Source organism: Podarcis bocagei, assembly GCF_964188305.1.
Source record: "Podarcis bocagei genome assembly, chromosome: Z".
Taxonomy (NCBI): Eukaryota; Metazoa; Chordata; class Lepidosauria; order Squamata; family Lacertidae; genus Podarcis; species Podarcis bocagei.
The window spans coordinates 23,046,292-23,071,468 of record NC_138140.1 but is presented as its reverse complement, the minus strand read 5'-3'; positions in this window follow the sequence as shown (position 1 = coordinate 23,071,468).

Here is a 25,177-nt window from a genome sequence, read left to right as displayed (position 1 = left end):
CTGACCATTGACAGCACTGACGAGGGCTGAGCTACAGTTCAAAACATTTAAGAAGAGCCTGCTGGATCAGACCAATGGTCCAGACCAGTGGCCAACCAGATGTCTGTGGGAAAGCCGGAAGCAGGATTCGAGCACTCTGCTTTCCTGTGGCTTCTAGCAACTGGATTTCAAAACATTTAATGCCTCCAACTGAGCATAGCCATGATAACTAGTAGTCAGTGATAGCCTTATTCTCCATGAATTTGTCAAATCTTCTTTTAAAGCTATCCAGGTTGGTGGCCATCACTGCTTCCTGTGGGAGCAAGTTTCATAGTTTAACTATGCATTGTACTATCTTTTATCTGTCCTGAATTGGAATTTGGAGAACATAGGTTCAGGAGGTTGGGGGAAGCTGACATAAATGAGTGGAGTTGAAACAAATGTAGATTTTCCACCCCCCGTTTAGCCCATGTCATCTTTCCTCCCATTTTTCTCTTATCATCCCTGTGTTAAATTAGAGAGGATGCTCAAATAAGGCATCTCTGGTTTCTATTTTGTTTTTCAAGACATTCTTATGATAAAGAAAGAAAAAACAAGCCTACACAGTGTTTAGTGGTTCAGGTTTGGAAAAATGGTTGCATGGAACTCTTGTGACTATATGTTTTCAACAAGCCTGCTCAGTCACTGCCTTTTGTTTGAAGGGGTTTTTAACACTTTGCCACTCAAAGAAAATGATACCCGAAAGGAAGAACCCACCCCTTCTGTGAAAATGTGCATATCTCCTATAGATATTTGATCACTGTTTAATACAATGCCAGCCCTCAGAAGATTCAGTTTTGGATGGAGGCAACCATTTTGAATGTAAAAAAGCACTTTTTTTAATTAACCCCCCCCCCTCAAAATATGGCTTTCTTAGGGAAAAAATGGTAGCCATTCCAATTCTCTATCCTTTGTTTCATACTGCCCCCAAAATATACCTGAAACAAAACAGCTGATTTTGAAGTGGATGAAATATCTGAGTAATGGTCCTTGTCAATCTGATCCCGTTTCATATCCCACCAGACTGCCATTAAGATTCTACCTCTTGCTGATGTGTCCACACAAAGTGAATGGTGAGAAAGGATAAACTAACCAAGCTAGATACAGCACCCTGAGCTTAAGGAAGTCGAGATCAGGGTGCATGGAAGCAATGGAGCTGTCCCAATGGGTTGCCACCCACGTGCCAAGTTTTTAAAGGTGTGGTGAGCTTACTTGTGAGACTCTTGTGACTTGCAGGGATGTGTATGTGCATGCACACTGCATCTGGCAGGGTGGGTCTGTTTCCAGTGGTGGAAGTGGTACCTGGTCATGGCTGTGCCTTCTTCTGACTCTAGTTCTTCCATTCCCAGTCAATACCTTCCCTGGAGGCCACTGAATTTTTTTCTCCTTGGGAGGGGATGGGAGAGGTGTGATTCCTGCCTCCCCATCCAGAGCTGCCAAATTCTGGAAAATGGGAGTACCTACCACCTCCAACCTCTGTTCCCTGATCTCAACAACCCCATATCGTTCTGTTCCATCCTCTTTCCCCCATTCCTCACGCCTACCAATCTAAGCCTGAGCTTGACAGTGCCTTGGGACTCATCACACAACAGAGCAATGCCAAGATACTAATCATTGAAGGAGTCTGGATTTCTGGTGCAGAGCTGAATTCACAGACTGCTCAGGTGCAGACCCAGATTTACTGGGCGTGCCACTCCATCAGCAGCCTCTGCTCGTGTGAAGAAGACACAGCACAGCCGCAAAGAAGGTGATGTCCGCTGAGAAGGCCTGGTGGTGACCGACAACCCAGTTCACCAAAGCTATCTCAGCTCCCCCTGCTCTCATCATTGGTTCAAGTCAGGCCAGGGAGGATTATGAAATAGCATTACATGGCAGGCCTGAAAGCCAAAGTGTCTCATAACTGGATGTGTGATTTTTGGAATTGCGCCTCCGACGCTACAGCAAGTCACACACAAACGCTCCTTTCCTTCGCAGAGGCCAGGCCTGCTCTGACAGATGAGAAACCTAATCTTAGCAGTGGCCGCCCAGCCAGCACATGCCTCTCAAAGGTCACCCACTCAAGTCCAAGAACTTGTGTGTTGGAACTATCACCATGTGCAATAGATTTCTATGCTCCTTTCTCTCTCTCTCTCTCTCTCTCTCTCTCTCTCTCTCTCTCTCTCTCTCTCTCTCTGCCTGTTTCTCTCACTTACTCACTCTCACATACAGAGTTTTAAAACGGAGAACAAGTCTATGGCATTTATTCTTTACTAGAATTATTACTAGTAAGAATATAAAAGAGCCTGCTGGGTCAGGCCAGTGACCCATCTAGTCCAGCATCCTGTTCTCACAGTGGCCAAACAGATGCCTGTGGGAAACTCGCAAGCAGGACCAGAGCACAAGAGCATACAGTGGTACCTCAGGTTACGAACTTAATTCGTTCTGGAGGTCTGTTCTTAACCTGAAACTGTTCTTAACTTGAGGTACCACTTTAGCTGATGGGGCCTCTTGCTGCCCCTGGGCTGCCACTGCACGATTTCTGTTCTTATCCTGAGGTAACATTCTTAAGCCAAGGAACTACTTCTGGGTTAGCGGAGTCTGTAACCTGAAGTGTCTGTAACAAGAGGTACCACTGTATTCTCTCTTCCAGAGGTTGCCAGTAAATGGTATTACAGTGATACCTCAGGTTAAGAACTTAATTCGTTCTGGAGGTCTGTTCTTAACCTGAAACTGAACCACCACTTTAGCTAATGGGGCCTCCTGCTCATCCTGAAGCGAAGTTCTTAACCCGAGGTAATATTTTTGGGTTAGCAGAGTCTGTAACCTGAAGCGTATGTAACCTGAAGCGTATGTAACCCAAGGTACCACTGTATTCAGAAGCATTGCTGCCGCTGACCATGGAGACACAGCATAGTTATCATGGTTACTACCTTATTCTCCATGAATTTGTCCACTTCTTTCTTTGAAGCCGTCCTGCGGCAGTGAATTCCATAGTTTACCTATGCACTGTGTGAAAAGAAGTCCTTCCTTTTATCTGCTCTGAAGCTTCCAAAGTCCAGCTTCATTGGATACCCATACGTTCTAGTGTTCCCTACCAGTACCTTTTTCCCTGTGGGAGAAAAGCAATGGGGGGTGTGATTTTGAGCAGGAAAAATGGACTGAAGGGGGAAACAACCTCCTTGGACTGAAATGGACTGAAGGGCTAAACAACCTCCTTCCCCATCCATTCTCCAACTTAAATTTGTAGCCTGTTGCTTGGTTTTGGTTCAAAAAACCATTGCTAATACCACAGCCATTTCCTTATGTCCCATGAAGGGTGGAGATGAGGTCACGGTTGCTATCCCTCCTCTTAACTTCCATATGGTCAGCCAAAAGTCTGAATAGTTGTATGCCCACAGCCAGAAAACATGCCTAGACATGATGTGTTAAGGTGCTTGGCTGAATGTGTGGGGATGTCACCTCAACAGGGACTTTCTGATTTGGACAGCAAATAGGGCTGTGTTTGAAAATGGAGTTGTAACAATAAAAATTACCACTAGATGGAGCCCTTACATATAGCTGCTAATTAGCGGGGGGGGGGCAGGCGTGGAGGCATCCACTCCCCCCCCCCCATCATTTTGGTGTTCAGCTTTCCCCCCATTGATTGACATATATAAAGCTGATGTAGTGATATTATGGATTTGGTACTGGTTTCCATACCTATTTTAAACCTTAACTTTTATCCACTTCGTTTAACAATGTTGTTGAAAGATCATAGTTAAACATAAAGTTACATTAAAACACTAAATCATTATTCCATATTCCACTTTTACTTAAAAAAGAAAGAAAAAGAAAACGCTCACTACATACTGATTTTGTTTGTCATATTTGTGAGTGGGAAGAAAAGGAATATTAAATCAGCATTTCCACTTTATCCTCCTTCAGTTGCTATTATGATACCTACAAATAAAAAATTTATTTCTGAAAAACTAATTGATTGTTGTTGCTGTTGTTAGCATTTCATGAATTTTATAATATACACTCCTGTTTTTCTAGAAAAAGAGGTGCCAGAACTTACCATGAATGCCTCCCTTGTTCTCTTAGAATGGCAATGGCACCCACCTGAGAGGTGCTGAGCTGAGTTCAGGAGAGTTCTACCTGAAAAAACCCATGATTACATAGCGCCACCTGTTGCACATGAAGAGGTTTGACAGCTCCCTGCACAAGGTGCTGCTTCTCAATCAGGGCAGGGAACCTTTCTGATTCCACTGAGTCAGTTCCTTATCAAGATCTTTCTAGCAGGCCAAATTTGAAGGGCAGACAGGTCTACCCACCTGTCAGTCATCAATGTCACTGATGTTACAAATGATGTCAGGCACTTTGGCCTGACCTTTCAGGCAACAAGGCACTGCTAAAAGGAAGTTGCTTTAAGAATCTAGACATAAGACACAGAGGAAACTCCAGAGGGAAGTGGAGGCAGGAAGAGTAATCAAGGGAAGAATATGCCATTGTCGCAACTATATCATAGAATCATGGGATTGTAGAGTTGGAAGGGACCACGGGGGTCATCTAGTCCAACCCCCTGCAATGCAGGAATCTTTTGCCCAACGTGGTGCTTGAACCCATTACCCTGAGGTTAAGAGTCTCATGTTCTACTGACTGACCCATCCATCATGAGCTATATGTTCTTTAGCTTACTTACAGCAGGGCAGGCTCATCCAAATATGCAAGAATTCTGGGAGCAGCAGTTGGTTATGGGTGCTGAGAATTCTCAGGAACCTCCTCTCCCAGAGCAATAGTTCCCAGAGTTTCCTGTGAAGAGGGATTGGTTTTTAAACCACTATGAGAACTGTAGCTCTGGAAGGGTAATGAGGGTCTCCTAATAAATATCGGTACCCTTAACAAACTACTACTCCCAGGATTCTTTTGGGGGGAGCCATGACTATTTAAAGTGATATCAAAGTGCTTTAAACATATGGTATGGATGTGGCCTGTGGGACGCGGGTGGCGCTGTGGGTTAAACCAAAGAGCCTAGCGCTAGCCGATCAGAAGGTCGGCGGTGCGAATCCCCACGACGGGGTGAGCTCCCGTTGCTCAGTCCCTGCTCTTGCCAACCTAGCAGTTCGAAAGCACGTCAAAGTGCAAGTAGAGAAATAGGTACTGCTCCGGTGGGAAGGTAAATGGAGTTTCCGTGCGTTGCTCTGGTTCGCCAGAAGAGGCTTAGTCATGCTGGCCACATGACCCTGAAGCTGCACGCCGGCTCCCTCAGCCAATAAAGCAAGATGAGTGCCACAACCCCAGAGTCGGTCACGACTGGACCTAATGGTCAGGGGTCCCTTTACCTTTACCTATGGATATGGCCAGAGACAGTAAAGGCTGAGTACCTCCACTGGCATCAGTGATGGACTTTCGGCTGCACCCTATACAACACCTAAACTCTGTGCCCCACCCTCGGCCTTCTATTGTTCGTCCCTGTTGCAGCACCCTCTTTGGTGCCCTCTTGGCCTGGTGCCCATTGCAGGAGACTGAGTCTCACCTCCCTAAAATCCGCCTCTGCTGACATGCTGTCTCTGACAGATTCCCCACCACCACCAACAAGGGAATGCAATCCTTGCCATAAAGAAAGGTCTTTCCACTCCCCTACAGCAAGCAGGATATGGAGCCTGGACTAGATGATCTTCCCAAAGGCTTCAAAGAAAAAAAGTGGGTTTTGAGGAAGGACTTGAGGGAAGGATGAGAGCTGGTCTTGCAGCAGGCTTCTGGAAGGCAGAGGAAGCAGGACAGCAAATGCAGAGAAATATTTGGCAAGAGCAACTCTTCATACTTTTGGCGGGGGGTGGAACTAGATGAACAAAGATCACAGGAAGGGATGCTTCAGGATATGAGTGGAGAGATAAGGAGCCAAGTCCGTGGAGGCTTTCAAGATAAGGATGTCTGGACCTGTGGCGTTCCAGATGTTGCTGGAATGCATCTCCCTCGGTCACTCTGACCACTGGCCTTGTTGGCCAGGGCTGCTGGGAGGATATGTCCAGCAAAATCCTCACATCTCCTCTGCCCCAGTTGATCCTGTTTCTCATTTTATCATGGAGTGAGTTTGCTAGATTGAATCACCTCTACAGTTAGTTGGCTTCACTGAAATCACAGGAGAGCTGGATCTTAACAGCTTCCCACCACTTCCCACTGGTGCAAAGGTGCAAATGCTGTGTTATCATTTACGCATTTACATATGCTAATTTCCAGCTGCAAAGCTCAATCTGCTTGAAAACAGGCCAGTTGATAGAGGTGTCTATGCAACTCGAGAACTGAAAGCCATCAATAATGCGGCTTCACAATCTGCAGGGAACGAACGAATGAGTCTTAACTGACTGGAATTACAGAAAACAGGAGGGGAAGTTGGTGCCAGCAACAACAGAAAAACTAGATAGCTGAAGCAGCAGCAGCAGTTGTTCTTAAACCTTAGCAAAGTTATTATTTCTTCTCTTCTGAACAGAAATTCCTTTCTAGAATAATTTTACTTTCACGCCAAGGTAATAATAGTGTCCAAAATAGTTCTTATTTTCATTTTAAGACTCACCAAACCATGCTGGAAAGTGCATGGCTTAAAAACTCACAAATCTCTGTGTGATAATACAGAATTGCCCAGAAATTGAGCCCACCAGAATTTCCTAGTCAGGTACCACCTTCTGGTTGTTTGTTAGAGTACTGGACTAGGACCTAGAAGACCAGGGTTCTAATCCCCACTTGGCCATGGAGCCCCTTGGGACCGCCAATGCCTCTCAGCCTAACATACCTCACAGGGTTGGTGTGGGGTTTAACTAAGGAAAGGGGAAGAATAATTTACACCATCTTGAGGAACTTGGAGAAAAAAGGTGGATGATAAATTAAATAAATAAGAGCAGCCTACCTGCGGGACACTAGTACAGCATCTTCATGAGACTCAGTGAGTCAGTTCTGATGACAGCTTCATGGTGGGCAATGATAGGTTAACTTTCCAAATTAATACCTTACTGTCCAGATCCCGCCCTTTAAGGGGGGGGGGGAGGAAGGCTAACAGCAGAGGACTCTACATCTGTGGAGACTGCACTGCTCTTCCGCTCTTCTGAAGAAAGCTGGACTTTCTGTGCCTTGAGAAAAGACAGAAGAACCACAGAAAAATACAGGATGACCACAGTTGGCTGAGGGCATCATATGCTCTGTAAGAAGCAAGCGAACAAAATATGGCAATTCCACCCTAAAATGCCTTGCATGGAGCGATGCACTCTCACTGAGCAATACAGGCACAATGCATTGATTCCTTAAACATCTGGGGAAATGGGTGAGTATCCCACACTGGAAACCAGCTGGGAGAGGCTTACAATCTTCATTCTGCAGTCACCAACTGCCCTTAGCTCTGTCTGCTGTTCCAAGAGGCACATGACCCCTGGGATCCATTCAAGAATTTGAGGCTCAGGAGTTTGGGAAGCCCTAAGTCAAAGACAGTTTGATTGTTCAACACAGTAACAAAACATGCTCCTGAAGCACCAGTGGGAGCTTAGCTTCTGTGACTAATAGCATACTGGGGGGCCCAATTTTGGTCAGACCATGGCAGAAAAACAGAGGTTTACCTGCCCCACTTTGCATCCCAAAGTCCTGTCAAAAATCACACCAACCTAACAATCATTAAGAATAAAGCAACAGCCACCTCAGCGCATCAAGTGACTAAGGGCATTTCCAGGTGACTGTTTATTGAGCATTCATTCTGATTTGTTTGCAGGGAGATTTGACCATATTGGCTATTTAGTGAGTACCCATTCCCATTCGTTTGTGGAGAGGTTAGGGTGTTGCATCAAAGTAAGTGTCATCCCACACTTCCCAGTCCACTGCAAAACTCTGATCTTTTGGGGGACTTCCAGTGAGGCAAGATGGCGAGCGCCACTGCCACGCTGAACTTCTAGGGTCCACCAGCACCAACCAAGCTGCCCGGCTAGTCCCCGCACCGCCATCACTGCCACCACCATGATCAAAGGGGAGCCTGGAGAACCCCAAACGACAAGCAAAGAAGCCACATGGAGACCACCCCTTCTTTGGGGCCCAGAAGTCTTCGGAGCTAAACAAAGCAGAGCCAGCCCCCCCCCCCCCCGCACACCAGCTTACCACTGCCGCCAAGAGAGAACAGTAGGAGGGGACCGGGAATATCAGGGAGGCTGCGAGGGAACACCCCAGGGCCGACCCCAAGCCAATATCCCTGGCGGTTGGCACAAAAGAGTAGACTAGGGCCCAGTGAGGAACTGCGCCAGGGACCACCTTGGTTCTCCCCTGCCAGCGGAGAGGAGCAGACAGGCACAGCAAAAACCTTTATTATTTTTATTTTCAGTTCATTTATTATCAATATTTTTAAAATCCTTTGAAGAACTGTAATGGCAGCGCTCATGTAGGAGGCCTGAACCATTGGAGGCCATTTCCTGGGTCTGACCTAGGGACCCAAGCCCCTGGGGGCCACACAGCCCCTTTTTCTAGTTTCTGTTTTTTTTTCTTCCCCACTTCTTCTTCTTCTTCTTCTACATTAGTTATATACACAACCCCCCTTTTATATTAATACCATTATCATTCACTATTCATCCATTTTTATTCACTTCTTATTTCTTACTCATTTTTTATTATTTTTAATTTTTTAATTTTTTCATTAAATAAGTGTGTGTGCGTGCGCGCGTGCGCGTGCACATCTTTTTTTTTAAAAAAAGAAACCTCCTGCCTTCTCATCATCAGTATCACTAAATCTGATTTTACTTTCCTTCTTTTTCTTTTTCCTTTTCATCACTCACATTTTGAATTTTTCCTACTATTATGGTTTTTCTTCTCCTCTTTTCTGAATAAACATTATATATATATATATATATATATATATATATATATATATATATATATATGCATATACAGTGGTACCTCGGGTTAAGAACTTAATTTGTTCTGGAGGTCCGTTCTTAACCTGAAACTGTTCTTAACCTGAAGCACCACTTTAGCTAATGGGGCCTCCCGCTGCCGCCGCACCATCACTGCGTGATTTGTGTTCTCATCCTGAAGCAAAGTTCAAAGTTCTTAACCCGAAGTACTATTTCTGGGTTAGCAGAATGTGTAACCTGAAGCGTCTGTAATCCAAGGTACCACTGTACTACATTGCCAACCAAGTGTGCCGCATAATCCCATACATCCTAGAAGATGAGACAAAAAATGGGTGTACTTGGAGAGAGGCATAATCGAAAACACTCCCACCACAGCATACCCTTTCCTCCAAAACAATCTAAGGAAAATCCCCACAACACTAAACAGGTTCACAAAGACCATGCTTAAAGCAAGGAAGGAAGAAGAAGGCAAACTGTCCCCAACCCCAACCCCTTATCCCCCTGGCTCACCACCCACTATTCCACCATGCAGCACAAAATCTTCAGGTAATCTCACTCCAGTATGGCTCCCCTTTATCACATACACCGCCCAACAATACAACAACATGAACCCACCAACAGCATGTGATTCAATATAGCTACTTTAATCCAACAACTCCTCCCTCACACACGAACAAACACATCTCACTGCAGCCAACCAATCAACAACACCTTAGGCCACCCCAACCTCTCTCACCACCAAGGAAACATAACAAGCGAATAGAAAGAGAACCTACCCAAGTGACGCTGACTGAAAACCCCCACATATACACTAAGTAAAAAAAATAAGCTTTACCACCCCATCCCCTCTCTCTTGCTCCCCCTCTTTTCTTCCCAACCCTATACAGTGGTACCTCGGGTTACAAACGCTTCAAATTACATATGCTTCAGGTTACAGACTCCGCTAACCCAGAAATAGTACCTCGGGTTAAGAACTTTGCTTCAGGATGAGAACAGAAATCGTGCAGTGGCAGCGGGAGGCCCCATTAGCTAAAGTGGTACCTCAGGTTAAGAACAGTTTCAGGTTAAGAATGGACCTCCAGAACAAATTAAGTTCTTAACCCGAGGTACCATTGTACTGCATATAACACCAATGTCTCATGACAAATGTAACCAATCTGTAGAAAACGCAAGCTGAAGAAAGAGACAATGCATGTGCTTTTGTAAACAAAGAAAATCTTTAATAAAAATTATTTCTTAAAAAAACTCTGATCTTTTGGAGAAGTGGATTTGTTGCACAAGACCTCCTAATCAATTACACTTGCACAACTTGAATTTGCTGGTATGTAATCAAATCCCACCTGAAGATAGTGAAAATCTGGAAAGGCCCTCATTTAGTCTTACACTCTTGGGGGACCCATTTCATGTGACACAAGTCTTAATTGCCGTTTCTCTGGACTAAAAAGTCCCATGTGCTACAACCTTTACTCACAGGGGAGTCACTCCATCCTCTTGATCATTTGGGTTGTCGTTTTCTGAACCTTTTCCAACTCTACTGTATCCTTTTTGAGGTGAGGCAGTACACAGTACTCCAAACACACTGGTGTGGTAGTAGAATGGGTTTCCCACTTCAGGTGCCAAAATATATTGGACAGGTCTGCCCCTGTGGAGAAAAGGTACAGCTACAAACCCTTCTTTCTACAGCACATAATACAGTACTCTTGAATTGCTTGGCATGCGTGAACTATAAAGATGGGCTCATTTGAAGCATGAGATAACAGATACAGTGCATTTCCTTCCTATCTACCCACACCCACACACCCTGACCACATAGAATGAATGCTCCAGTTATAGCTAAAGTTAATTGACCAGAAACCAGGCAAGCCAAGATGTGAGGCTGTGTTGTTCATCATGCCGGGAAATAATCAAAGCAGGGAAAGGGGCTGCTCTGACAGCGCCCACCTTGTAACAGACGTTGCTTTGGTGGAGGATGGTGGCGGGAGGTGAAACATTCCCTTCCTGTGCCTTTAGCAGGTGGATGTTAAATCTGAGCACAATGGGAGAGGCACCTGTTGGGAGCTGAAAGCCCCCTTGAGGGTTTGGCACTAATTGTCCTTTCACAGCTGGGAAGATTATATGTAATTTGATCACTCTGTGCTGGAGCTCTTGCCGCAGCCCCTGAGAAGCATTTTAAGGAGGCAGGGGGTTGCCTCACCCACCCCCAGGTAGCACCACAATATGATCTTTCATGAAGTTTTCATTTCATCTTGCCCTGCTGTGGCCTGCTTTCTGGAAGTGGGGCCATGAAAGGGGGAAGGAAAGAGGGAAACATTGCAAGAGGGAAACTTATTCCCCACTCCACCCCACAGGATAACATAATCTTGAATAAATTGCACAAGTGTCCTCCCTCCTCTCACCCCATTTGAATTTGCTTTGAGAGAAAGAACTTTGGGGAAACCTTGAAAGGAACTTTACAGGCAGTGCACAATATGGTTTTCGGATCCTTGCAAATATGGATGAGATGATTTTCCCAACTCTGCTCCTTTCCTTCATGGTCCCTCTGGCTCATTCTGACTCGCATTTGACTTTGGGCTGAGATAAAACACCCCTCCCTCCTCAGTCCATTGCTGCACTCAGGAGGCAGCAAATAGTTCCAGCAGATGAGGGGATTTCAGCAATTTTGGGGAGAAGTGGGCAACATTTCTCAAAAGGTTCAAGAGGGCTTATTATTATTGATGGTAGCAACATTTGTGGTTCATTTTTGCTATTTCATAGCTGCTGCCTGTTTGTGGGGAGGGGGTACTATAGGGGGGAAGTCCCTTCCACTGGCAGCCATGTTTCCCCCCAGAATGATATGAAATCCTGGGAATAGGGGGTCATCACTAGGCAGCCAAAGGGAATACAGTGGTATCTCGGGTTACATGCGCTTCAGGTTACATACGCTTCAGGTTACAGACTCCGCTAACCCAGAAATAGTGCTTCAGGTTAAGAACATTGCTTCAAGATAAGAACAGAAATCGGGCTCCGGCGGCGCAGCAGCAGCAGGAGGCCCCATTAGCTAAAGTGGTGCTTCAGGTTAAGAACAGTTTCAGGTTAAGAACGGACCTCCAGAATGAATTAAGTACTTAACCCGAGGTACCACTGTAGTTCTTTTGCTGCCACTGTCAATGGCAAAAGGGGGAGAGTAAAAAACAAAAGCCCTGTGTCTGTGGCCACAGCTGCCACTAGCAGTAAAAGTCTCTGCCCCACCCCTCAAAAAACATTTTGAGAAATGTTGCTGCCTCCGCTGGCTAACTGTAGAAATGACTGCCCCGCCCCCGCCCCCTGTAAGCATGAGAAAGGCATAAGGCTCAGTGAGGGAGTTGGTGGTAATTCTTACTTAACACAATCTAAAACCTTTTGGAGTGTGTGAGTGAACTTTGCTGCTAGTGTTAATTTATATAAAGGATGTACTTTTGCTATCAGAGGTTACAGAACTCACCTCCATGCCCTTTTTAGTTTCACATATTTGAAACTAACCTGAGCTGAAAGCCAATCTATCTAGAAAAGATTTTCCCGTTAACCTTTATTTTTATTCTTTTCTTTTTTCTTTTCTTTTCTTTCATTCTTTCTTCTGCACCTTTTCTGATTCTCTTCCTCCTCCCTTGATTTTTCATCTTAGTCTCAGCAGGGGGCAAAATCCACATCAGTGCCCCAAAACCTAATTAGGCTTTCACACCAATTAAGCTTATTGACACCAGATTTGATACATTCCTTCAGGATGACGGCAAAGGGTTTCTTAATGCAAACAACCCCCTTAAACTAGGTGCTTAGAGAAAACAATTCTCAGAAAGAGAGAGAGAAAGAAATTAAGGTTAACAAGCAGCTAAAATGTGTGAGGAGAAATGCTGATCCCAAAGGTCCCTTCTGAAGAGAGTTAAACCATTAGCAGAACAAGGCTTTAAAAATACTCTGCAATTGGTTTTTGTAAAGTTTTGTTGAGATTGTTTGTGACACGGTGTAACTGATGAGACAGGATGAGACAGGACTTGACCTTCCTCTGCCGCTGCAGCCCCTTTCCCTCAACCCACCAATCTGTTCTAGATGGTCTTCAACCCCCTGAAGCAGTTTTTTTTGGTGGGGGGGACTGCAGGGGCTGCTGAGGGGGAGGAAGGGGAAGCTCCATTTGCACAAACGGAAGTTTGTTGCACAGATGAGCAGCTGATGAGCAGCTACAGTTGGGTATTGCTCTATATAAATCCGAACATAAGAGCATAAAAAGAGCCCTTTGGGGTAACAGAGCCCAGCATCCTGATCTCACAGCGGCCAAACAGATCTCCCTGTGAGAACCCTGCAAGAAGGATCTGAGCACAAGATGCACAGAAAAAGGAAATCCAAAGAAATGAAGAATATATACAGACAGCAATATAGAAAGCCAATGACACCTTATTTTTATGATTCCAGGTTGTTTAAAACTTTTCATGTTGTAACCCATTCTAGGATCTTAGGGTGAAGGATGGGTGGTAGTAGTAGTAGTAGTAGTAAAGGTAAAGGTAAAGGGACCCCTGACCATTAGGTCCAGTCGTGGCCGACTCTGGGGTTGTGTGCTCATCTCGCTTTATTGGCCGAGGGAGCTGGTGTACAGCTTCCAGGTCATGTGGCCAGCATGACTAAGCCACTTCTGATGAACCAGAGCAGCGCACAGAAACGGCGTTTACCTTCCCACCAGAGTGGTACCTATTTATCTACTTGCACTGTGGCATGCTTTCGAACTGCTAGGTGGGCAGGAGCAGGGACCGAGCAACAGGAGCTCACCCCGTCACGGGGATTCGAACCACCAACCTTCTGATCGGCAAGTCCTAGGCTCTGTGGTTTAACCCACAGCGCCACCCGCGTCCCTAGCAGTAGTAGAAGAGAGAAGAGAAGAGTTTTGGATTTGATATCCCGCTTTATCACTACCTGAAGGAGTCTCAAAGCGGCTAACATTCTCCTTTCCCTTCCTCCCCCACAACAAACACTCTGTGAGGTGAGTGGGGCTGAGAGACTTCAAAGAAGTGTGACTAGCCCAAGGTCACCCGGCAGCTGCATGTGGAGGAGCGGGGAATCGAACCCGGTTCCCCAGATTACGAGCCCACTGCTCTTAACCACTACACCACACTGGCTCTCATTTAGTAGTAAAAATATATACATACATACATACATACATACATACATACATACAACAATGCTATACCTTCTAGGGTTGAGCGATATCTGGTTTTCAACATCGGGATACATCACCATCATGATATACCAATGTATCATGATGTCTGAAATAACGATGGAGCTATATAGAGTCATTGGCTGTTTTCATGGTTTTCCCCACACCATGATTTTTGCATAGCGCACACATGATTTTCAATATATTGCTAGGTCGAAAATTATGAAACCGTTACCATGATATGGACTTCAAACCAGTTTTGGAAGACATATTACCCAGCCCTAATACCTACTATAATAAGAGCCAAGGGGAGAAGATAAAACCAATACTTGTAACCAATTTAAATTCATAAAACCAGTAAATGGAGTGGACAGTTCCATAGAATCTCAACACTTAAAAGCAGACGAAAAGACAATAGTTATGTCATTGCTCAACATGGTGTACTTCTAGATAGGCTCTCTGGACTGGAGATCAGAGGCCCATTGCTTCAGAGGCTCTTGGAGGTCCAATTCCAGCAGGCCCTGCTGAGGCCTATCATTCAGCCAAGTGGCATTTATGCTGCAGAGTTCCTCAAGTTTCCATACTACTTTTCTGTGATATTCGTGATTATAAAAAAGGGGGGGAGAATAATTGGTTTTTCTTTTAACTTTACAATGTGAAGGAATATCCTACTCTTACTGCTGTCTCTCACATAGCCGTGTGTGCCTGATGAGCTGTTGCTGCTTTGGAATAACATTTGCAGCTTCACTGATTGGATCATAAACTTTCAATCCAACATGCTGGGGGCCATGCTGGCTGGCACAATGAAAACCAGCAGTGTCTCTCATTGAGGGACAGTATTTCAATATGAGTAGGAAGATGAGAGTACCCCTAAACATGTTTTTTGAAGAAAAAAAGCACTAACACCATAAAAAAGTAAACGTAAATGACCTGTGATAGTTAAGTTCAGTCACAGACAACTCTGGGGTTGCGGCGCTCATCTCACTTTACAGGCCGAGGGAGCTGGCATTTGTCCGCAGACAGTTTTTCCGGGTCATGTGGCCAGCATGACTAAGGCACTTCTGGTGAAACCAGAGCAGCACATGGAAACACAGTTTACCTTCCCATTGGAGCAGTACCTATTTATCTACTTGCACTTTTTGGCATGCTTTTGAACTGCTAGGTTGGCAGGAGCTGAGACCAAGCAATGGGAGCTCACCCCGTTGCAGGGATTTGAACCACCGAGTTTCTGATCAGCAATCCCAAAAGGGTTTCGACCACAGCACCACCCACGTATCCAGGTGACCTGACTGTTCTTGTTTGATTCAATTGGTGCATGCTCTTTCACATATTTACTTGGGGGGGGGGGAGTCAATCCTCCTGGAAGTTGTAATTATTTTACAATACATTACGCCTTGAAAACAACAATGAATCTAGTAGCACCTTAAATCCTCCTAGAAAACCTCTTAAGGACAAGCTTTTGTGGATTCTTCTTATGTGAGGTGGGAATACTGCATGTCGTCCAAAGAAAAGACAGAGCTACTGACAGTGGCGTAGCGTGGGGGGTGCAGGTGAAGATGATCATCCAAATGTCATAGACCAAATGGAGCAAACAGCACGCGGACCTAGTGGTGGGAGGAAAAAATCCTTAAATAAGAGACACAGGGGAATGATTAATGGACTTCAATGTCTGTACACTAATGCGCAAAGCATGGGAAATAAACAAGATGAGCTTGAGCTCTTGGTACAGCAAACTAAATATGACATAATAGGCATCACTGAAACCTGGTGGGATAAGTCCCACGATTGGAATGTAATAATGGGGGGATACAATCTATTTCAGAGAAACAGACCAGACAAGAAAGGAGGAGGAGTGGCGTTATATGTCAGGGATGTGTATACCTGTGAAGAGATCCAAGATTTAGAACCTCAAAGCCAAAGTGAGAGCATTTGGGTCAAAATTAAGGGAGAGAAGAATAACAGAGACCTCATTGTGGGAGTTTACTATAGATCCCCAAGCCAAACGGAGGACATAGATGATGCCTTCCTGGAACAGATGGCCAAGCATGCAAAAGGAAGGGAGATAGTAGTAATGGGGGACTTCAATTACCCGGATATTTGTTGGACGTCAAACTCAGCCAAGAGCATAAGGTCAAACAGATTCCTCACTGGCCTTGCAGACAACTTCATTGTCCAGAAAGTGGGAGAAGCAACAAGAGGAACAGCCATTTTAGATCTGGTCCTAACCAATGTTGATGACCTGGTTAGTGGGGTAGATGTGGATGGATCATTAGGCGCGAGTGATCATGCTCTTCTGAAGTTTACTATACAGCGGAAAGGAGCAGCCAAGCATACTAGGACTCAATTTCTTGACTTTAAGAAAGCCGACTTCATAAAACTTAGGGAAGTGCTGGGTGAGATCCCATGGACAGCAATACTAAAAGGAAAGGGAGTTCATGATGGCTGGGAGTTTGTTAAGAGGGAGATAGTAAAAGCACAACGTCAGGCAATACCAATGAGACGGAAACATGGAAGGTGCCTAAAGAAGCCAGGGTGGCTATCTAAAGAACTTTTAACTGAATTAAGATTAAAAAAGGATGTGTACAAAAAATGGAAAAGGGGGGAAACCACCAAAGAGGAATTCAAACAAATAGCCAGCACGTGTAGACACAAAGTCAGAAAAGCTAAAGCACAGAATGAACTCAGGCTTGCTAGAGAGGTTAAAAGCAACAAAAAAGGCTTTTATGGGTATGTCCGTAGCAAAAGGAAGAACAAAGAAACAGTGGGGTCACTGAGAGTAGAAGATGGTGAAATGCAAACAGGGGACATAGAAAGGGCTGAAATCCTCAATGCCTTCTTTGCCTCAGTCTTCTCCGATAAAGAAAACAATGCCCGACCTGAAGAATTTGGAGAAAATGATTCAGCAAAGGAAACACAGCCCAGAATAACTAAGGAGATAGTACAAGAATATTTGGCTAGTTTAGATGTATTCAAGTCTCCAGGGCCAGATGAACTGCATCCAAGAGTATTAAAAGAACTGGCAGATGTGATCTCAGAACCACTGGCAGTCATCTTTGAGAATTCCTGGAGAACAGGCGAAGTCCCGGCAGACTGGAGGAGGGCAAATGTTGTCCCTATTTTCAAAAAGGGGAAAAGAGAGGACCCAAATAATTACCGCCCAGTCAGTCTGACATCAATAACAGGGAAGATTCTGGAGCAGATCATTAAGCAAAAAGTCTGTGAGCACCTAGAAAGGAATGCTGTGATCACCAATAGTCAGCATGGATTTCTGAAAAATAAGTCATGTCAGACTAACCTGATCTCGTTTTTTGACAGAATTACAAGCCTGGTAGATGAAGGGAACGCAGTGGATGTAGCCTACCTTGATTTCAGCAAGGCATTTGACAAGGTGCCCCATGATATTCTTGTAAAGAAGCTGGTAAAATGTGGTCTTGACTATGCTACCACTCAGTGGATTTGTAACTGGCTGACTGACCGAACCCAAAGGGTGCTCATCAATGGTTCCTCTTCATCCTGGAGAAGAGTGACTAGTGGGGTGCCACAGGGTTCTGTCTTGGGCCCGGTCTTATTCAACATCTTTATCAACGACTTGGATGATGGACTCAAGGGCATCCTGATCAAATTTGCAGATGACACCAAACTGGGAGGGGTGGCTAACACCCCAGAGGACAGGATCACACTTCAAAACGACCTTGACAGATTAGAGAACTGGGCAAAAACAAACAAAATGAATTTTAACAGGGAGAAATGTAAAGTATTGCACTTGGGCAAAAAAAATGAGAGGCACAAATACAAGATGGGGGACACCTGGCTTGAGAGCAGTACATGTGAAAAGGATCTAGGAGTCTTGGTTGACCACAAACTTGACATGAGCCAACAGTGTGACGCGGCAGCTAAAAAAGCCAATGCAATTCTGGGCCTCATCAATAGGAGTATAGCATCTAGATCAAGGGAAGTAATAGTGCCACTGTATTCTGCTCTGGTCAGACCTCACCTGGAGTACTGTGTCCAGTTCTGGGCACCACAATTCAAGAAGGACACTGACAAACTGGAACGTGTCCAGAGGAGGGCAACCAAAATGGTCAAAGGCCTGGAAACGATGCCTTATGAGGAACGGCTAAGGGAGCTGGGCATGTTTAGCCTGGAGAAGAGGAGGTTAAGGGGTGATATGATAGCCATGTTCAAATATATAAAAGGATGTCACATAGAGGAGGGAGAAAGGTTGTTTTCTGCTGCTCCAGAGAAGCGGACACGGAGCAATGGATCCAAACTACAAGAAAGAAGATTCCACCTAAACATTAGGAAGAACTTCCTGACAGTAAGAGCTGTTCGACAGTGGAATTTGCTGCCAAGGAGTGTGGTGGAGTCTCCTACTTTGGAGGTCTTTAAGCAGAGGCTTGACAACCATATGTCAGGAGTGCTCTGATGGTGTTTCCTGCTTGGCAGGGGGTTGGACTCGATGGCCCTTGTGGTCTCTTCCAACTCTATGATTCTATGATTCTATGATTCTATGAAGACAGAGCTACTGACAGTGGCGTAGCGTGGGGGGTGCAGGGGGGGCCGGCCGCACCGGGCGCAACATCTGGGGGTTAGGGTTAGGGGGCGCAAATCCACGGGTTAGGGGGCGCAAATCCACGGGTTAGGGGCGCAAATTACTTGCCTTGCCCCGGGTGCTGACAACCCACGCTACGCCACTGGCTACTGAGGCTCTGGACCCTTTGAGTTGCCAGCCTTTGAACATTATTTTGCTGCCCTGATTAGCATGTGCACCTAATTCTATGTACTCTAGTCCACAAATGTTTGTGTCACCTTACCCCACAAATACTCACTTGACTCACTGGAACTGGAACTACATAATACCCATTCTGCATCTGTAAGAAATTAATCCTTTAGTGTGACAGCACCTACATTGTGGAACTCCTTGTCTATTGACAGCAGGCAGATCCCTTCACTGTACAGTGGACGCTTGGGTTGCAAACGTGGTCCATGCGGGAGACGCATTCGCAACCCGCAACGTTCGCAACCTGCAGCTCCACGTCTATACACACGTGGGTTGCGATTCAGTGCTTCTGCGCATGCACAAAGCGTGATTTAGCGCTTCTGCGCATGCGTGACCGCCGAAACCTGGAAGTAACCCGTTCTGGTACTTCCTGGTTTCGGCGCGTCCGTAACCTGAAAAAACGCAACCTGAAGCATCTGTAACCTGAGGTATGACTGTACTATTTTCAGTGCCTGCTTAAAAAAAAAAAATTAAGACAAGTCTATCCAGACATGTAGACAACCCTGTGAGGTAAATTAAGCTAAGAGCCAGCATGGTGTAATGCTGAGAGTAAAGGACTAGGGGCTTGGGTTCAAATCCCCACTTGGCCACATACGCTCACTGGCTGACCTTGGCCAGTCACTGTCTCTCAGCCTAGATGCTTAGAATGAGAAACAACCCTCGAGGGGTTGTTGTAAGGATAAAAAGAGGAGTGAGGAAACCATGTACACCTTTAGTTGCCACCTAGGGACAGCCATTCCATCAAACTGCTTTAATGGGAGAGCTGGGAAGCAGGTTTCCCTCCATTGGCTCTGTTGTGGCAGATGAGCCCCATCGGACCTCCTCTCGCCTCAGCTGGCACCTGGGGGGCAGCCATTCCCTCAGGCTGCCTCAGTGGCAGAAACAGGAAGCAGGAGGCTCGCTCTTGGCGGGTTTACTGAGAAACCAGCTAAAACAGGCATCTCCTGGCCCTCAGCTGTGCTTGCTGTGGGTCTGAATTTTATTTTTTCCTCTTCCCTCCCTGTCACCTTTCCCTTGTGTGTCTCTTTAAAAAAAGATTGTAAGCCTGCAGACAGGGACTTGTTTTAACTGATTGTTAAGTGAGCCACTCTGGGAAGCTTTTTGGCTGAAGAGTAGGGTACAAATGATCTAAATGAATAAATAATCCCTAGTTTAGCCACTAGTGTCACACAGACACTCTTTCTAATATTCAGCTTTGTGTCTCTCTCCGATACACACCCACACTCATGGTGAATATAGATTAATGTAGAAAGGATATTCCTCGGTTTATTTTCACCTCCCTGGCACATGATCTGTGTTCAGCATCTCTTCCACAAGCCTAGCAAGAGAGAAACTGGCTCCTGTAATACATTTTCCTAAAGATCACATCCCCAAATCCCAATATCGCATCTTGTGAGGTAACTGATATAATACAAAACCATTTTTTCCGTCCATAAAGACATCAACACCCCTTCCTGCCAAAACATCGACCTTCTCAACAGAGGAATGTTTAATGATGCATGCTTGTAATTGAATACTCAAGATCCATGGAATAAAGCTGTAATGTTTTTTAAGTCTTATCGAGGGAAAATGATAGTAAGTCTGATGGGGAAACACCAGCTGCTTCACTCATAAACAACAATATGAAGCTAACAGCCCACAAGGGGAAGTAAGGGGGCTTAGAGCTGCTTCTCCACTTCAGGGTGATTTTCAGGGGGGAAGGTGGTGATTTGAGTCATTTTCTAACCTACCAAAATGGCCCATATGAAATGAAAGCATGTGTCACTTTCGAGCCACTGGTCAAGCACATCTCACCAGCTATAAATTATAGACAGCAAAACCAGGAAGTTTGCTGAGACCCCAGTACTGTTTCACTTGGTGGGTGACACTGTATACATACCCTCCAACACGCTGTGGGCTGAATCTGGGACACTATCTTCTGGATCCAAAATCCCACATGAGTCAATGGTACCCGCATGGGCTAGTGGACCTAAAGGGGGGCTTTTTCGGACACAGCGTCCCCAAAACATGCATTTTGGTTTGCCATGTGAGATCACAGACTTGAAAAAAAGCTTTTTTTCAGGTGAGATCTTATGAGATAGCAAGGCACCCAAAATGGCTGCTATGCTCTCACTGGGGCAAAAATGGGATGTCCCAGTTTTTCCAGGGCAGTTGACAGGTATGTGTGTACATCCAATATGATTTCATGGTTTGGCCTTCCAGAAACTGTGGAATTCTAGTAATTTACAGTCCCTAGTTCGGGGACGGGGCTCTAATGCTGTGTCCGCAGAGATGCACCCCTAAACCGCAGCCCCAGATTCTTGAAAAAGAGGGAAAGGAAGAAGTTTCTAAGAAGAAAGTTATGAGGCAAAATGTGCAGGTGTCCTTCTAAGTGATTTCTGAAACATGCCAGGCTGACTGCTCCTAACTGCCAATATCTCTAGCTAGTGAGTGAAGTCAGAGCCACAATTAATAAGTGAGTTGTTTAGACATCAGGTAGTAGAAATCCCTGGGGTCCTAAATAGCTGCTGTTTTCCCCTCCTCATTAGTGCACTTTTCCTGCTTCAGACTCATTTTCTAATGGTCATTGGAATCTCTGTAGTTTGCGCTTCCTTTTTCCCTAGCATCCGGAATCTTTCTTCCGGTAGGTTCATCTGAGACCAGGTATTCCCTAGAATACTACTACACAATAAGTGTATGTTAAGTGTTAATATTTTTAAAAAATAATTTAAAAAAAAAACTCTCCCCAAAAGGGAAAACTGCAAAGAGGCTTAGGAATGTCTTTTGCTATGCAGAGCCTACAGCTAGGCACACATATAAGAATTAATTACAGTGGTACCTCTGGTTAAGTACTTAATTCGTTCCAGAGGTCCGTACTTAACCTGAAACTGTTCTTAACCTGAAGCACCACTTTAGCTAATGGTGCCTCCTGCTGCTGCTGCACCGCCGGAGCCCGATTTCTGTTCTCATCCTGAAGCAAAGTTCTTAACCTGAAGCACTATTTCTGGGTTAGCGGAGTCTGTAACCTGAAGCGTATGTAACCTGAAGCGTATGTAACCCGAGGTACCACTGTATACAGTTATCTTATAGCATACCAGCCAAGTGCCCCAGAAAAAAAAACATGTCATTCTGTTATTTCACGCAAAATAATGGCAGCCATTTGGGGTGCCATGATCTTGTACACTCTCACACTGGACTCTCAGCCGAGAAAAACACGCTTTTTGAGGGGGGCTGCAATTTCGCAGCACAAGATCTCAGCTCAAAAAAGCATTTTCAGGGCAAGAGCAAGGTGTGGATCATGTGATTCGCTCAGGAGCATGTCCTAGAAGACACACATCCCAGTTTTGGGTCTCCAAAAGTTGGACAGTACATTATAGTACATGTCTACTCAGAAGTCTCTTTGTGTTCAATGGGGGTCTATAATAATAATAATAATAATAATAATAATAATAATAATAATAATAGATTATTTGTACCCCGCCCATCTGGCTGGGTTTCCCCAGCCACTCTGGGCGGCTTCCATAGAAACAAAAAATACAGTAAAATATCACAGATTAAAAGCTTCCCTGAACAGGGCTGCCTTAAGATGTCTTCTAAATGTCAGGTAGTTATTCATCGCTTTGACATCTGATGGGAGGGCGTTCCACAGGGCAGGCGCCACTACCGAGAACGCCCTCTGCCTGTTTCCCTGTAGCTTTGCTTCTCGCAATGAGGGAACCGCCAGAAGGCCCTCGGCGCTGGACCTCAGCGTCCGGGCAGAACGATGGGGGTGGAGACGCTCCTTCAGGTATACTGGGCCGAGGCCATTTAGGGCTTTAAAGGTCAACACCAGCACTTTGAATTGTGCTCGGAAACGTACTGGGAGCCAATGTAGGTCTTTCAAGACCGGTATTATGTGGTCTCGGCATCTGCCCCCAGTCACCAGTCTAGCTGCCGCATTCTGGATTAATTGTAGTTTCCGGGTCACCTTCAAAGGTAGCCCCACGTAGAGCGCATTGCAGTAGTCCAAGCGTGAGATAACTAGAGCATGCACCACTCTGGCGAGACAGTCCGCGGGCAGGTAGGGTCTCAGCCTGCGTACCAGGTGGAGTTGGTAGACAGCTGCCCTGGATACAGAATTGACCTGCGCCTCCATGGACAGCTGTGAGTCCAAAATGACTCCCAGGCTGCGCACCTGGTCCTTCAGGGGCACAGTTACCCTATTCAGGACCAGGGAGTCCTCCACACCAGCCCGCCCCCTGTCCCCCCAAAATAATACTTCTGTCTTGTCAGGATTCAGCTTCAATCCATTAGCCGCCATCCATCCTCCAACCGCCTCCAGGCACTCACACAGGACCTTCACCGCCTTCACTGGTTCTCATTTGAAAGAGTGGTAGAGCTGGGTATCATCTGCATATTGATGGAAACCCAGTCCAAATCCCCTGATGATCTCTCCCAGTGGCTTCATATAGATGTTAAAAAGCATGGGGGAGAGGACGGAACCCTGAGGCACCCCACAAGTGAGGGCCCAGGGGTCTGAACACTCATCCCCCACCACCACTTTCTGAACACGGCCCAGGAGGAAGGAGCGAAACCACTGTCTAAGGTTTGAATCCTTGCTCTGCCTTGAAGCTCACTGGCATTGGGGACCAGTCACTGCCTCTCAACCTAACCTACCTTCCAGGGTTGTTGTGGGGATTAAATGAGGAGGGGAAGCTACATATGTCACCTTGAGAAGATATGTTCCTTGGAGAAGATGGTGGGATATAAATGCATGAAATAAATTAAAATAAATAAGGCAAAAGTGGAAGCATATAAGTCTTGTCAGATGTCTATCATTGGCTACTTGCCACAATAACCATATACTACCTCTAATGTCAAGAGAAAGTATTCATCTAAATACCAATTGCTTGGAATCACTAGTTGAGACAGGGCTTTTGTGCTCAGGTTCTGCTTGCAGGTTTCTCAGTGGAGCATCTGTGAGAACAGGATGCCAGACTAGGTTGGCCTTTGGCCTGATTCTTAAGTCAAACAGAAACAGAGCAGAGACACACTGAAATAGAAAAGGGAGATCCTTAAAGTTGCCTGAGCATAGGAACAACTTAGAGCCTATTTGTACTATGCCTTTAGCCAGAGCTCCAATGAAACAGCTACTTAGAAAGAACATGTGTCTTTAAGGAGAGGCCTCAAAACTTGCATTCATTTTTCCCCAGATTCTGCAGGTCTGTTTTTTGGTTTATTTCACTATGCATATCATGCAGATGTGCCACTTACCCAAACAGGGAATTCTGAGTCTGCATAGGCAAAAGAGGGCACAACCATTTCCCACACTGATCGATCTTCCCTTTGCATTCTTGTCAAATGATTACTTCGTGTCATGCAGTTCTCAAAGAACATCTGGCCTTCAACTTACCCTCCTCTCTCAACCCCCACCCGGTTTGTTGCCTATTTTTCCTCTTATTCGTCATGAAAAAGAAATCCTAAATCCCATCATGACAGGACCACACCAGGTGCCTGATATAACTTCAGGACATTGCAAAACACTCCGTTGCTTATTTTTGACTCATTAATTTCCCTCCCAGAAGCGGAACTGACCTTTTATTTCCGCAGTTTCTCATTCACGCAATCATATTTTCTTCTTTTAAAAAACACAAAACTGTAGAATTTAGTAATATTTCTTTTCAGGGTGGGAAACCCAGCTGGTGGCAAAGGAAATTGGTCTTCTCCTTCCCAGGTTTGTGTATTTCTTACAATAATTTATTTACTTCATAAAATTTATATACCGCTTGAGTATAAAGAAAAAAACCCCTCAAAGCGGTTTACAAAACAGATGTCAAAAAAACACACCTGTCAGAGCTGCCCGAGGTCCCAGCTCACAAAGGACCAACACCAGTTCGTTGTTATATACAAAAGTCTTTATTGAAGTCCAGTTTCGCTTTCACAGCCGTAGCGTGCAGCTCTACGTCTGAAACTCTAGACCAGTGTTTCCCAACCACTGTTCCGCGGCACACTAGTGTGCCGCGAGATGTTGCCTGGTGTGCCGCGAGATGTTGCCTGGAGGGAGGCGGGTGAGTCGGGCGGTGAGAGGCGGGGCGGCGGCGGCGAGGAGAGGCCGCCCAGTGCGGGGCTCTCGCCGTCTGCCTGCCTGGCTGCCTGCGAGCTCGGCGGGCAGCGCCTCCGTCCACAGCGCCCGCCTCGTGGCTCTCATTCCCTGCCAAAGCTCACCCAGCCAAGCCGCGCTCTCCTTCCTGCCTCGCTTTGCTGCCTCCTCCCCCCCCCACCCCCAAAGCTTGGAGGTTCCCCGGCAAGGGGGAGGTAAAAAAATTGAAACTTACACTTTCGTGCGTCCCTCCCGGCGTGACGCTGCGCGCTGACGTCACGGGGCTGTAATGGTGGTGTGCCTCGAGATTTTTTTCATCAAACAAG